Source organism: Ochotona princeps, chromosome 1, assembly GCF_030435755.1.
Source record: "Ochotona princeps isolate mOchPri1 chromosome 1, mOchPri1.hap1, whole genome shotgun sequence".
NCBI classification, from domain to species: Eukaryota; Metazoa; Chordata; class Mammalia; order Lagomorpha; family Ochotonidae; genus Ochotona; species Ochotona princeps.
The window spans coordinates 131,192,221-131,205,662 of record NC_080832.1 but is presented as its reverse complement, the minus strand read 5'-3'; the positions used below and the strand labels follow the sequence as shown (position 1 = coordinate 131,205,662).

The 13,442-nt window shown below is 47.0% G+C and overlaps 1 protein-coding gene across 4 annotated transcripts in view; it reads right to left on the bottom strand.

Annotated features, from left to right (window-relative positions):
• Positions 1-13,442, bottom strand: part of GFOD1 (Gfo/Idh/MocA-like oxidoreductase domain containing 1) — a 101,646-nt gene that overhangs the window by 19,651 nt on the left and 68,553 nt on the right. Inside the window, exon 2 of one of the 4 annotated variants that reach the window (XM_058667939.1) lies at positions 11,302-11,535. The exons of 1 other annotated variant lie outside the window; for it this stretch is intronic. The gene's annotated coding sequence lies outside the window, so the exon portion shown is untranslated. Of the gene's footprint in view, positions 1-1,928; positions 2,491-11,301; positions 11,794-13,442 lie in introns of those variants that run through there. 2 more of the 4 variants (XM_058667934.1, XM_058667945.1) reach the window with 2 other exon arrangements.

The window sequence follows — 13,442 nt, the reverse complement described above, 5'->3', positions numbered from 1 at the left end:
AGGAAAGGAATGAGGTGGCCATGCCCCCAACCTGCCATCTTGGTGAAAGGTACCCCAAGCTGGTCCGGAGGGTGGGGCGGGTACCTGAGGCAGCTACAGAAGGGTTCTACGCCTGGGGTCAGCCTGGAGGTCCCTCTGATCAGTCTCCCCCCTTTCTTGAGTCTCTGACACCAAATTTAATAAAATCTGCTTCCTGTTTGTTTTTGAAATTCATTTGAAAGGCAGCCAGACAGCTCCTATTCATGGGTTCACTCTTGAACTGGCTGGACAAGGCCAAGATGGGAACCAAGGCCCTCCAGCCAGGTCTCCCCAAGAGGGTGGCAGGAACCCAACTACTTGAGTCTTCAACTTGCTGCCTCCCAGGGATGCCCTCACCTCAAGCTGGAAGTGTAATCAAAGCTGGGACTCAGAACCTTTCAAATGGGATGGTGGCATCCCAACAGGTATTTTATGCTTGAGTCTTCCAAAACTATGAAGTCACTTGAAAACAACTGTCCTTAATTGGGGAAAGGGAGATAAGAAGAAAGAGTTACTCAACTAATTTGGACTCCATAAAATAGCACATTTTCTTCAGCCAACTTCCTTTTTGTTTAAAGATTTATTTTTATTAGGAAGGCAGATCATATTTATGAACAGAAGGAGAGACAGAGAGAAATATCTTCCACCTGCCGGTTCACTCCCCAAATGGCCTTATAGTTGGAGCTGAGCCGATCTGAAGCCAGGAGCTAGGAGCATATTCCAGGTCTCCCACACGAGCGCAGGGTCCCAAGGCTTTGGGCCATCCTTTACTGCTTTCCCAGCCCACAAGCAGGAGTTGGATGGGAAATGGAGCAGCCAGGACAGGAACTGGCATCCATATGGGATCCCAGAACTTGCAAGGTGAGCATTTAACCATTGAACCATTTAACCATTGCCAGGCCCTTTAGCCAACTCTTAAAAACAATCATGTGTAGGTATTTTGCTAGCCATCTTACTGTTACAGTCAGGTTCAAAGCTATTTGTCTTCTCATTAGTCATACAATATCTTTTTCTTGGTTTTATGGAAATGATTTAATTTCATGTGAATAAATGAGAAAACACCAGATGCCTGAAACGCATACCTAACCTACAAGGGGTGGACACAGCCCAACATACATGACACACTCTCTCATCTGTTAGGAAGAAAGACAGCTGACTCATATTTGCCTGTGTTTCTGGAACACATCTCTGGCAGGGAACCACGACAGGAGAAAGGTAGTGGAAAGGCCCTTGCCACTCTGAACCTGCTGATGATGCAACATGACCTACCAGCTCAAAAACAAACAGAATTAAAATTTGCTTTGCAAAACGAAAAGAATAAACCCTTGTAGTGCTCTGTGGGTGGGGAGTGGAAGTCCAAGTCTCAGGAAGGAAATCCGGCTGGGGGAGCCCAGGACCTGCTGTACCCAACAGCCCCACAGCAGCAACCTTTGCAGGGCCCTCTCCCACAGATCTGGGAGAAGCAGCCTATAAGCCATCCATGAAGCCCAGCAGTGACGAAGCCTGTGTCTCACACTGCAGAACCCCGTTCTGGCTCCAGCCCCTGACTTCAGATCCCCACCAGTGCAGTCATTGGGAGACAGTGGTGACAGCTCAAGCTCCCACCCAAGTGGGTGTCCTGGGTGGAGGTCACGGCTCCTGATTCTGACACTGGCCCAGCGACAGTCAGTGCTGACATTTGGGAAGTGAATCAGCAGATAAGAGCTTGTACTCTCCCCTTCTGCTCCCTCTCCCCCTACCTCTCGGCCTCTGAAGCAGAAACTGCAACTCGTATGTTATTACTTCACCTCTGATAGGGCAGTCTGGTTTTCTCTTTTCTTACATTACAATAGAGATTCATGAATTAGCAAGAAATTTCAATACTGTGGTGTCTCAGAATGGTCAGCTTAGGTGATGGTAAGATGCCAGACCTGCTCCAGTGGACCATGTGAACGCAGATAAGAGCTCTCCTCCCAGAGCCCTTGCTTCCTCTTTAGAAAGTCATGGACATCTGATGTCAAGACAAAGATAATGTAGATAAAGTGGTCAGCCTTCACACACAGACATTAGCCCCTCCTGGCTGCAGTCAAGCCCCGCAGCCACCCAGTTAAGCTTCCTGGTCTCTGCTTCTACTGGAGAGACTTCTGAGTATCACTCTATCCTTTCAGAGTCATTTCCTGGCAACAAGCACGAATTCCAAGAATTTCTGGGGTTCTACGCAAGTGTAATCTGGGCAATTCCAGACGCAACTGCAGATATTCGGTTACAGGGGAAACCAGACCTGGGACACACAGGGGAACGCAGGAGTGTTGCCCTTAAATGTCGCTCTCACCTTCCCTTTCCACAACAGGTTTTGGCATACGGGAGCCTGGGGAACAGCATGTCTGTGTATCATTCCCTTGTTTTGTATAAGGAATCTTGAAGACGCCACCTAATGTGCAAGCTAAACGAGAGACAATTTTCCAATTGTAACTGTCCCTTCTGTTTGTAAGATATATTTAAAAGGTAGAGTTAGAGGAGGGAAGAGAGCAAGATCTTCCATTTGCTAGTTCACACCCCAAAATGGCTGCAGTGACCAGGGCAGTGGCAGATTGAAGACAGGAGCTGGTGCTTCCTCCAGATCTCTCATACGGGTGCAGGGGCCCAAGGACTTGGATCATCCTCCACTGCTTTTTCCCAGGTATATTAGCAGGGATTTGGATCAGAAATGGAGCAGCCAAGACTTAAACAAGCATGCATATGAGATACCAGTGTCAGCAGCAGTGGCTTAACTCTCTATGCCACAGTGCTGGTCCCAGGTACCACTCATTGAGCACCCACGGTGCTGGATGCTTTTCCTTCCATGTTCTCTGCCAGATCAGATCTCTACCTCTATTGTGTGCACACACATAGTTAGTTCATTGAATCTGCTAACACCTGGGTCAGGATCTGAATTCTAGTCAGAGAACCCACATATTCCCAGCTGTGACTCTGAAAGAGTATCACACGGAGGGACAGAGCTCTACCACCACCACCACCAGCAGCAGCAGCAGCTCTGGCTAGAGACTCCATGTCCCCCCTGGCTAGGCAGCTGAATGTCAACATCATGATCTGTACAACCTGTCAATGTTCCCTTACACACAGACTTTACAGATGGGATTATGCTAAGGCTTGAGAGGTAGGGAGATGATCCCGGATTATCCAGGTGGGCCTGATGTGATCACAGGCTCTCCATCAGATGGAAGCACGAGGCCAGGATGGGTAATAACAGCTGCATATTGGATGTGGGGGGTGGCAGTGAGCCAAGAAAGGGCTCGTGAGCCAAGACAACAAGGGCTGCATCCAGAGATAGGGGAAGCACAAGTAGGAGACACAGCACCACCAACATACAGAATCCTTCCCCCAGGAACTGTTGGCAGAACAAAGCTGTTTTGTTTCATGCTGTTTGCTAGGGCAACAAGAAAGCCCATAAATACCTGGGGACATTTCAGGTCGTGACTTCCCAGGAGGACAGTGGGGAAGAGATTCTGAAGTGGCTGAAAATCACAGGCGGGCATGACTCACTGGACACTACCCAGGGATCTCACAGAGCCACTTGGAAGCAGACTGCTGGGCACTCAGGAGGGCCACTTAGGGAGCAGACGAGCAGGCCTACTGGGGAGCCCCAAAGCTGGCCCCTGGCACGGCTCCAGGCCCCTGGCTTCTCCCCTGGAGAAGCGGACCTTCACCTTCACTGCAAGGCCTGCCACTTCCTCTTTTACTTTCAGGCTTTGTGTCACCTCTGGGGCAGCTTCTGCCACTTCCTGAGGGGTGGAGACACAGCAATGAATCATAAAACCCAGAAGCAAGCTGCAAGGGATATAACTCAGGCCCTGTTAACCATCTGCAGGGCATACATTTGCTCCGCCTGCTGTCCATGCAAAACAGGAAAGTAGTCCAAGGTGCCTTCCAAACGCCTGTGAGCAAAGGGGAGGAAAAGTCAAGCCACTGGGGCAAACATGTTTGGAATCAATGCATCATTTTTGCTAACCTGCATTTTCCCTGAGCTTTCTGAAGGGACCGTACATGCAGCCACGCACCAACTCAGTTTTGGAGAAGGTTCTATGCTCATGCAGTAGGTGTCTGGGGAGTGACAAACTCACCCAGCTTTACCCTGGAGCTTCCCTTCTCTTGGGAAATTGGGAGAAGAGGGGAAGAGGATTTTACACCAACCAGATTTTATAAGAGAATAAACACAAGCACATTTAGAGCCCCAAACACATTTTTGCACTCATTTTAAAGGAAGACATTTCCAAGTATCAACCACACTCCCAGTGCCTGGCTTCCAGAAAATGCATTTCCTTTTCTTTGTCCTGAACACAAACTTTAGAGGAGAATTAGAAAAGTTAGGTTTATAGAGAATGCAGATGCCCCAGGAGACCTAGATGGAGCTCCTGGATCCTGGCTGCAGCCTGGCCCAGCTCCAATTCTTGTAAGGCACTAGAGAGTGAAACAACAAACAGATGTCCCTCTTGCCAAATCCTTCCCTTGGCCTCTCCCTCTCTTTCACCTCTATGCATCTCTCTACTTTTCAAATAAATAAACCGATAAACAAATTTCATGGGAAAATGGAGTTAATGGGTTAGTGTCGGGGCTGGCATTGTGGTGCACTGGAATAAGCCCATAGCGGAGCACTGGCTCCAGTCCTAACTGCTTGGCTTGCCACCCAGATCCCTGCTAATGCACCTGGAAAAGCACCAGAAGATGGCCCAAGTACTTAGGTCCCTGTTACTTCCATAAGAGACCCGGGTGGAATTCTGCAGACCTAGCTTTGGCACAGCCAGGCACTCGTGGCCATTGGACAGGGAATGAACCAGTGAAGCAGTAGGTGGGAGATACTGACTGCTTTCAAACAGTGTCACTATCTGCTTCTCAAGCACCAAAATAAATCTTTTTAAAATGAAAAGTTTGTTTTGTTCTCTAAGATGTTGAAACCCATACATAATTTTTCCCACAACCAGCATTTTCCATAACTTCTTAAAGACTCTTGTATGGGGAGCCCAGTGCAATAGCGTAGTGGTTAAAGTCCTTGCCTTAAACGTGCCGGGATCCTATATGGGTGCTGGTTCTAATCCTGGTGGCCCTGTTTCCCATCCAGCTCCCTGCTTGTGGCCTAGGAAAGCAGTGGAGGACGGCCCAAAGCCTTGGCACTCTGCACTTGAAAGGGAGACCTGGAAGAAGTTCCCGGCTCCTGGCTTCGGATTGGCTCAGCTCCAGCTGTTGCGGCCTCTTGGGGAGTGAATCATCAGATGGAAGATCTTCCTCTCTGTCTCTCCTCCTCTCTGTATATCTGCTTTTCCAATAAAAAAATAAATAAATCTTTTTTAAAAGATGACTCTTGTGTGTATTTCAAAAATGTCTTTCACCAGAAAAAAAGCATTTGTCAGTACCATTTTCCATTATCTTTTCCCAGTGCCTTCCTCATGCCTGGCTTCCTACATGAGCATCCCTCACATGGCTTCTTACTTTACCATGCTTCCTAGTTACTGTGTCTTTCAAATGGAAGGTTTCTCACAAACCTGCCTTGAGCAGGTCTATCAGCATCGTTTTACCAATAATGCTGGTAGTCATTAGCAGTTTTTTAGCAATAGCGTATTTGAAAATTAAGAAATACACGGGTTCTTAGCCATAATGCTTTAGCATACTTAACAGGCATATGGGATTAGCATTATTTTTACGGGTACTGGAAAACCAAAAGCATATATGATCTGCTTTATTGCAGCATTTGTTTTATTGAGTGGTCATGACATCTTGGAGTATATCTGTTTGTGGCAATTATTACTAGATTAATGATATCAATAGACATCTGATTAGGATCTATTGTAAGACTCTGTTTCTAGGCTGGGCAAGGATCGGGAACTTAGACAAGTCCAGATGGAGTTTCCTTGTCAAGCACAGCCCTTTGAAATGTTCAGAATCTTGATTGGGTATAGACACCTACTAAAACTCGGTAAATTGTACATTTCACTGTATGAAAATGAACCTCAATAAAGTTATGTCTCCAAAATATTGCCCCTTTGTCCTCAAACTACCATTTGCATATTTAACTCAGACTGTGCAGGTCAGTTCACAAACGCACACCAGGTGTCTAGCTTTGAGTGAAATCAGGTGACCAAGCTTCCCCTGAATTTGAGACAGGATCAGTTGCCCAGAGGCAGGATGCAGCCAATGTTGAGCCTTCAGGCCTTCCCAGGCCTTCCCGTCCACAGCTCCCAGCCCTGCCTCTCAGACAGCACTGATTTCCCTTTCCGGGCAGCCCAGAGCAGCACCCCAGGAGCCAGAGATACTTGCAGCTCAGAGCTTTTTATTATTATTATTAAAACAAAACAACAACAACAACAAAAACCAACCTTTCTTAGTCTCATTTCATTGGTACCTGGCCTTCCTAGGTAAGGAAATACTTCAGATAATCCCCACCCTAACCCTCCCTTGCCTCAGGAACAACACAATCAGGCATGAGCCACAAGCATAGTGATCAGAAAAGCACACACTGGGCTCAGCCAGGTAGCCTAGCAGCTAAAGAATCACAGTTGCCCAGAGGCAGTATTGTCTTGCACGTACCAGGATCCCATATGGGCACCGGTTCTAATCCCAGCAACCCTGTTTCCCATCCAGCTGCCTGCTTGTGGCCTGGGAAAGTAGTCGAGGACAGCCCAAAATCTTGGGACCTTGCACCCACATGGGAGACCTAGAAGAGGCTCCTGGCTCCTGGCTTTGGATCAGTTCAGCTCTAGACCTTGTGGCAGCATGGAGATCAACGGACAGATCTTCCTCTCTGTCTCTCCTCCTGTCTATATACCTGACTTTCCAATAAAAATAAATAATTCTTTAAAACACACACACACACACACACACACACACACACACACACACACTGTCAGAACCAAGGGCTGCCAGGGGAAACAGTGCAACTCTGGGCAAGTGTTCCATTTCTGAGCCTTTCACTGACCCTCCCTGCAGACTTATGATGAACTTCCAGATCAGCACAAAATAGTTTTGGAAAACCAGACAGAAGACTGGATCTGGTGGGCAGAGGGGAGTAAGTGGGAAAAGGAGAAGTCCTGGAGAATAAATTCATTTTTAGGGGCAGAAGAAACCAGTTCTCCACTCTATTAAAAAAGGAGAGAAAGCCCAGAGCCCTGTCCATTGCTTTGTATGAAAATCAATCCTTGACACTCCGGAGTGCTAAGGGAGGAGAACCCATCAAGGCTGCTCCCTCCAAGGTCTCAGCAGGGCTGTGTTCTCCCCAGCAGGTGCTTGGGGAGCCAACAGCAGTGCCACACACTGGTGTACACCCAGGGCCTTCAGCGGAGGAGATCGTTATTTCAAATTTCTTGATATGAAATGAAGGAGTGATAAGAACTGCTGGATGAGCAGTGACAATAGAGAGTAATTCTTTGACTCCCGATTCAAGAAGAAGTGAGGAGAAACCTGAACTTGAACTGTGCAGTAGAGCAGAGCAAGGACTTTTTGTTCATTGCCACAGCAGTGTGGAGCTATAGAAAAGAACAATAAATCCTTATCAGTTAGGAATGCTAGCTTTACAATGGAATGTCGCATAAGGGTTTACACACATGGTGTGACCACTTACAGTACTATAAAAAGTGAGCACCTCAAAAATTAGGTGAACAAGTTTATTTACAAACAGCATCCAAATGAACAAAATAGCTTACTTATGAAGTGTAGAGTTTATAGTCTGAACACTAAAAGAATTGTTTAAACTGAAAATCTAAATAATTGGAATAATGTTCTGAATAGCAAGTCTTAATATTGTTAGGATAGTAAGTCTATAATCAAGAGTAGGGAAGAGGGCCATGCAAGATAGCATAATGGTTAAAGTCCTCGCCTTGAACGCCCCGGGATCCCATGTGGGCTCCAGTTCTATTCCTGGCAGCTCCACTTCCCATCCAGCTCCCTGCCTGTGGCCTGGGAAAGCAGTTGAGGATGGCCCAAAGCCTTGGGACTCTGCACCTGCATGGGACACCTGGAAAGAAGTTCCTGGTTCCCGGCTTCAGATCGGCACAGCACCACCGGCCCGTTGCGGCTCACTTGGGAAGTGAATCATCGGACAAAGGTCTTCCTCTCTGTCTTTCCTCCTCTCTGCACATCTGCCTTTCAAAAAAAAATATATTAAAAAAAGAAAGAGTAGGGAAGAAAATACTTGCAAATTACACAACTGAGAATAAAACTGTATTCAATATATGCAAATAACTTTTTCAAGTGACTAATAAAGACAGCTGAAGGAGCGGGGGATGGGTGAAGGATCTTAATACTATAGACATTTCTCCAAATAAGACATATAAACAAACAAAATGTACAGAAAAAAGATGTTTATCATCAGCAGCCATTAAGGAAATGCAAATCAAAACAATCAAAAAGACAAAGAACAGCAAGCTGTGAGAGTAACTGGGATCCTCCAACATTACTAGTGGGCATATACTATGGGGTAGTCACTTTTACAACATTCTGGCAATTCCACTCCTAGATATATCCCAAAGAATTGAAATTACCCTACCAAGTACTTGTTCATAAATAATCACAGTAGCACTGCTCACCAGAGCCAAAAGGAAGAAGCAACTCAAATATCCATCAACTGCTGAATGAATAAACCAAGTGCGATGCCTCCATTTAAATTTGACCATAAAAAGAAAATAAGTAGGGCCCACCATGATGATTCAGTTGCTTCATCCTCAGCCTACAAGTGCCAGAATCCCATGTGGTGCCTTCCAGCCCCATGCTTATGGCTTAGTAAAGCACAGGAAGATGGCCCAAAGCCTTGAAACCCGGTACCCACGTGGAAGACCCAGAGGAAGTTCCTAACTCCTGGCTTCAGATGGGCTCAGCTCGGGCTGTTGCAGTCATTTGGGGAGTGAATCAGCAGATGGAAGATCTTTCTGTCTCTCCTCTTTGTAAATCTGTCTTTCAAATAAAAAATTAGTAAATCTTTTTTAAAAGAAGTATTGATATGCTACAACATGAAGGAACCTTAAAAACAATATCTGTAAAAGTCTCACAAAGATCACTTATTTATATGGAATTCAAAACAGGTAAATCAATAATAACATTAAAGTAGGGGTTGTTTAGGGGTGCAGTGGGGGAAGGAATGCTAGCTTTAATGTTATATATATGGTTCCTAACAGATATATATGGTTCCTTTGTGGGGTAAGGAAACATTCTGAGGATGGCTGTATGATGACTGTACAACTCAAATACATGACATCTTTCAGGGAAAGAATTGGCAATATCATAGAGGAAGCACAAATATAAAAATGTTTGAATGCTTCTTTGTTTTTGCAAGGTAAAAAAGTGCTAAGTAACAATAGCCTGATATCAAATTTTGGTTTTTTAATTTATTTTTAAAGGTATATTTATTCCATTTGAATGGTAGAGTTACAAGTGAGAATGAGTGAGATCTTCCATCCACCGGTTTACTCTCCAAATGGTCCCAATAGCTGGAGTAGGCCAAAGCCAGGAGTCTGAAGCTCCATCCTCAACTCCCACAGAGACGCAGAGGCCCAAGTACTTGGGCCAGCTTCTGCTACTTTCCCAGGCACATTAGCTGGAAGTTGGATGGAATGTGGAACAACCAGGACTTGAATTGGCACTTATGGGATGCTGGCATTTAAGACATTAGCTTGGGCCCAGTGCGGTGGCCTAGCAGCTGAAGTCCTTGTCTTGAAAACACCGGGATCCCATATGGATGCCGGATATAATCCCAGCTGCACTGCTCCACCTTTTACATTAGGTAGGACATGTTCCTGCATGCCCAGTCCAAGAACCTGGGCCAGGTATCCCAAGCACTGATGGATTCCCCACCCCTGGGGTTCACGAACTTGACACATCCACCTAGTTTGTGGGTCCTAGAACCCGGACCGGGAGACCCAAACCCCACCAGATTCACCCCGGGATTCATGGAACCAACACCCACTTAGAAGGCAAGCCCCAGGATCTGGACCAAGTGACCCATACCCCATCAGTTAGTTCCCCTGTCCCTGGGGCTCAGCAGCCCATCCTCCATCAACATGTGGGCCCCACGACCTGAACCAATCTATCCAAGCCCTGTCAGATCCCCTGTCACTGGGATTCACGTACCCAGCCCCCGCTTGGCCCAGGCTGGCATGATGTGCCTCACCTGAGCTTCTGCAGTCGTACTGCACTGTCTGGCCTAGTCTAGCCTGTTCGCTGTTCCAGCTCCTGTTGGTGGGTGCTACAGTCCAGACTGATTGCTCTCCCAGTCCTAATGTGAACTGGCTGGTGTTGCGGCCAGATCTGGCTCCTCTTGCCCCCTGCCCTGATTCTCAGATCTGCCAGTGGATGTTATGTGCTGGTCCAGACTGGTCTGTCCCCAGACCTGACTCACATGTATGCCAGCGGGAACTGTAACCTGGCATGATCTGGGTTGCTCTTGCGTTGGCTTCTTGCGCTCTCCTGCAGGGGCTGCGTCTCAACGAAGGAGCTTCCCAAGCTCCTCCATCAAGTCTTCTCCCAGTGGCAGTTCTCGCACAAACCAGTGGGTCATTGGCCCAGGCTGACATTGTCCACCTCCTGTCCTGACAAGAGCAGTGGCCTTGCTCAGCTGGCCACACCAATTCTGGTTCTTGTTGTTGGTTTTTGTAGCCCAGCGCTATCTGGTCTGCACCCAGACACAGCTTTCACTGGTTCAGCGGGAGTCAAGACCTAGTCTGGCTGGTTGCACACCAAAACTGGCTCTCACAAGTACCAGTGGGGGCTGCAGTTAAGCCCAATCCGTCGCTCTACCATTCCAGTGCACACCCATGCCAGTGCAGTCTGTAGCCATGCGCAGCCATGCCTGCTGCATTCAATCCTACTCTTGTTTGTTTTCATCTTTTGTCCCAGGCAAAGATGAAAGATACGGGCATCGTAACTGCTACACCAAATGCCCATTCCAAAGGCTAACTTTTCTTTTTTTTTTTTTTTTAAAGATTTATTTTATTTTTATTACAAAGTCAGATATACTGAGAGGAGGAGAGATAGAGAGGAAGTGGAGCTGCCGGGATCAGAACCAGCGGCCATATGGGATCAAGGCGAGGACCTCAGCCACTAGGCCACGCTGCCAAGCCTGCAAAGGCTAACTTTTCAAACAAAACCCAGAATAAATTCCCAGTGGTATCTAAAATATGGCCTATCATTTTAACACATGCAGAGCACAACTGGAAAGGACTTTACAAGATGTTCTATGGTAGGGAACCAGTCCCAAGGGCGGAAGTCGAATCTAGGCTCAGCCTTTGTTGTATGGACTAGGAAGTAACAAAGTCACAGACTTACCAAATAGTCATCTCATGCAGATCCTGCACAGAATTGAGGGAAGCCAGCAAGACTGGAGGACCAGCCCTAGCTTCCTGCCTTTTAGAAAGTTTTTGTAACAATCAAATGAGACAATGGGCAGCACACAGCTGTATAAGTCCTTTGGATTGCGGTTTGGCATCCAAAATACATGGCCTTGAAATTCTCCTGCCACTTTCAAGCTGTAGCTGAGTGACTGGTTTTCTCAGAGCTTCCCTAAAACAGGCAGAATTTGTTTGAGAAATACATTGACTTTAATTCCGCACACACAAAACTTCATTAGCACATGGTCATAAAAAACATTTAAGACAAATTTACATGTGTCTTTCACACTGAATCAGTGGAGCCCATCAATATTGTACACTTCCAATCTATCTCAGCCGGGGGCTCAATGGCCACACGTGGGTATTGGCTCCCAAACTGGACATTGCATATGTAGACAACCAGCTGCAAACCATGCCCCCAGAAGACCCCGGAGGCCAATGAATTTACTACAGCAAACTCAAAATGAGAAATTTCAGCGGCCTTGCGGTCATGGCGGTAACTACGGGTGAGATGAGAGTTGAGACACAATGTACCTTACATCACACCAGTTCAGCAGAAAGGGGAAACAGATGCTACCCAGAGTTTTCTGCTTGTATTCTCTATCCTCTTTGCTACCCAATCTGTACTAGGGGTTGGGAGAGGGAAGTGTTACAGACAAAAGGAACAAAGAGTTGAGTGAACTAGAGAGATGATGCTGTTCCTCACACATCTCTTGCTTTGGGCCCTGGCCTCAACCCCCAATGGCCTTAAGGCTCCCTGGGGCCTGAAGTCCGACATGTCCAGTGGGGACCTTTCCTCTGCCTCCTGCCTTCCCTCCTCACTGCAGAGGCAACATGCTCCAGCTCCAAAGAACAGGCCTCCCATCTCCACTATTCAGGAAATGTTATGTTCTCCCAACTGTGATATTTTGGGCCTCTCTGGCAGGTGGTGGGCATGAGCAGGAGTGGAAACCACTTGCGCATGTTCTCCCAGTGAGGAAAAGGCAAGGGACAGGCCCCAGGATCCGGCTGACTCCAGGGACGTCATCATAAACCTACTAATGGTAATTGCTTTCCCGTCTGTTCCCCTCGCTTGTGGATACTAAATGCCTCTCTGGCTAATGGAACACGAAAGGCCTGCTTGCTGTTTGTTCACTGCATTATGTAAGATCTCTTTGAGCTGCCTCTCCTAGCCCAGTCCCCAGATCAGGGTACTCCTCCATCCTAAACAGATGGGAGGCAAAGGCAGAAAGAACAGGAGGAGGAAGGGTAGGAGAGGAGGAGAAACAGGAAGGAGAGAAGGAATCCTAATCATTTGAAGTTCATGCTTGCAGGAATATTCGACTTTTTCTTTTTTTTTGATATGAACACAATGGCCCAGAGTAGCTAATTGAACCTCAACTTCAAAATTCAGTTCCCCCAACGAAGAAGGGGAGATCCAATTCCAAGAAGCATCTAAAAAAAATAGACTCCCAACCGGTTGGATCTAACACAGAAGTCTTTAGGGGACACTGCTGGCCCAGCTGGCTGTCTGCTTCCCTCCATGTAAGCGTTCATGACACAGACAGTAATGAGAGCAGCAGCCCCAGCCTGTCCCTCCCTACCCAACATACTCCCCACCTCTCTCTAGAAGCAAAACTACTAATTTTAGCTGGTTGCATGAGTGCCAAGAATAGAAATTCACTTTCTAGAGCCCCTCCCCATACATTAGGTGTGGCATGTTGCTAAGCTCTGACCAATACTGTGTGAGTAAAGGGGCATGTAAACTTCCCACGGGGCAGTTCACCATTCCTCCCCATCCTGCATTAACACTGACAGGGGGAGGCCACATCAGGCCACGCAGGCAAGGACAAGACAGAGGGTTCTGGATCCTAGACACTGTGGAGCTACCAGACTACCAAGGGAGGGACAGGCATGTGATAGAAAAATGTGGTTTGGGATCCATGTTACAGTAGCAGAAATTGTATGCTTGGGGTATATTTGTGGAAAAAAAAAAGAAAGGAGGCAACCTCTGGCATTCCTCCTTCTTTTCCTGATGAAGAATGCCACTTGCCTTCTTTTATCTCCATCTGCCTCTATTTGTTGCGTACTCCACGGCTG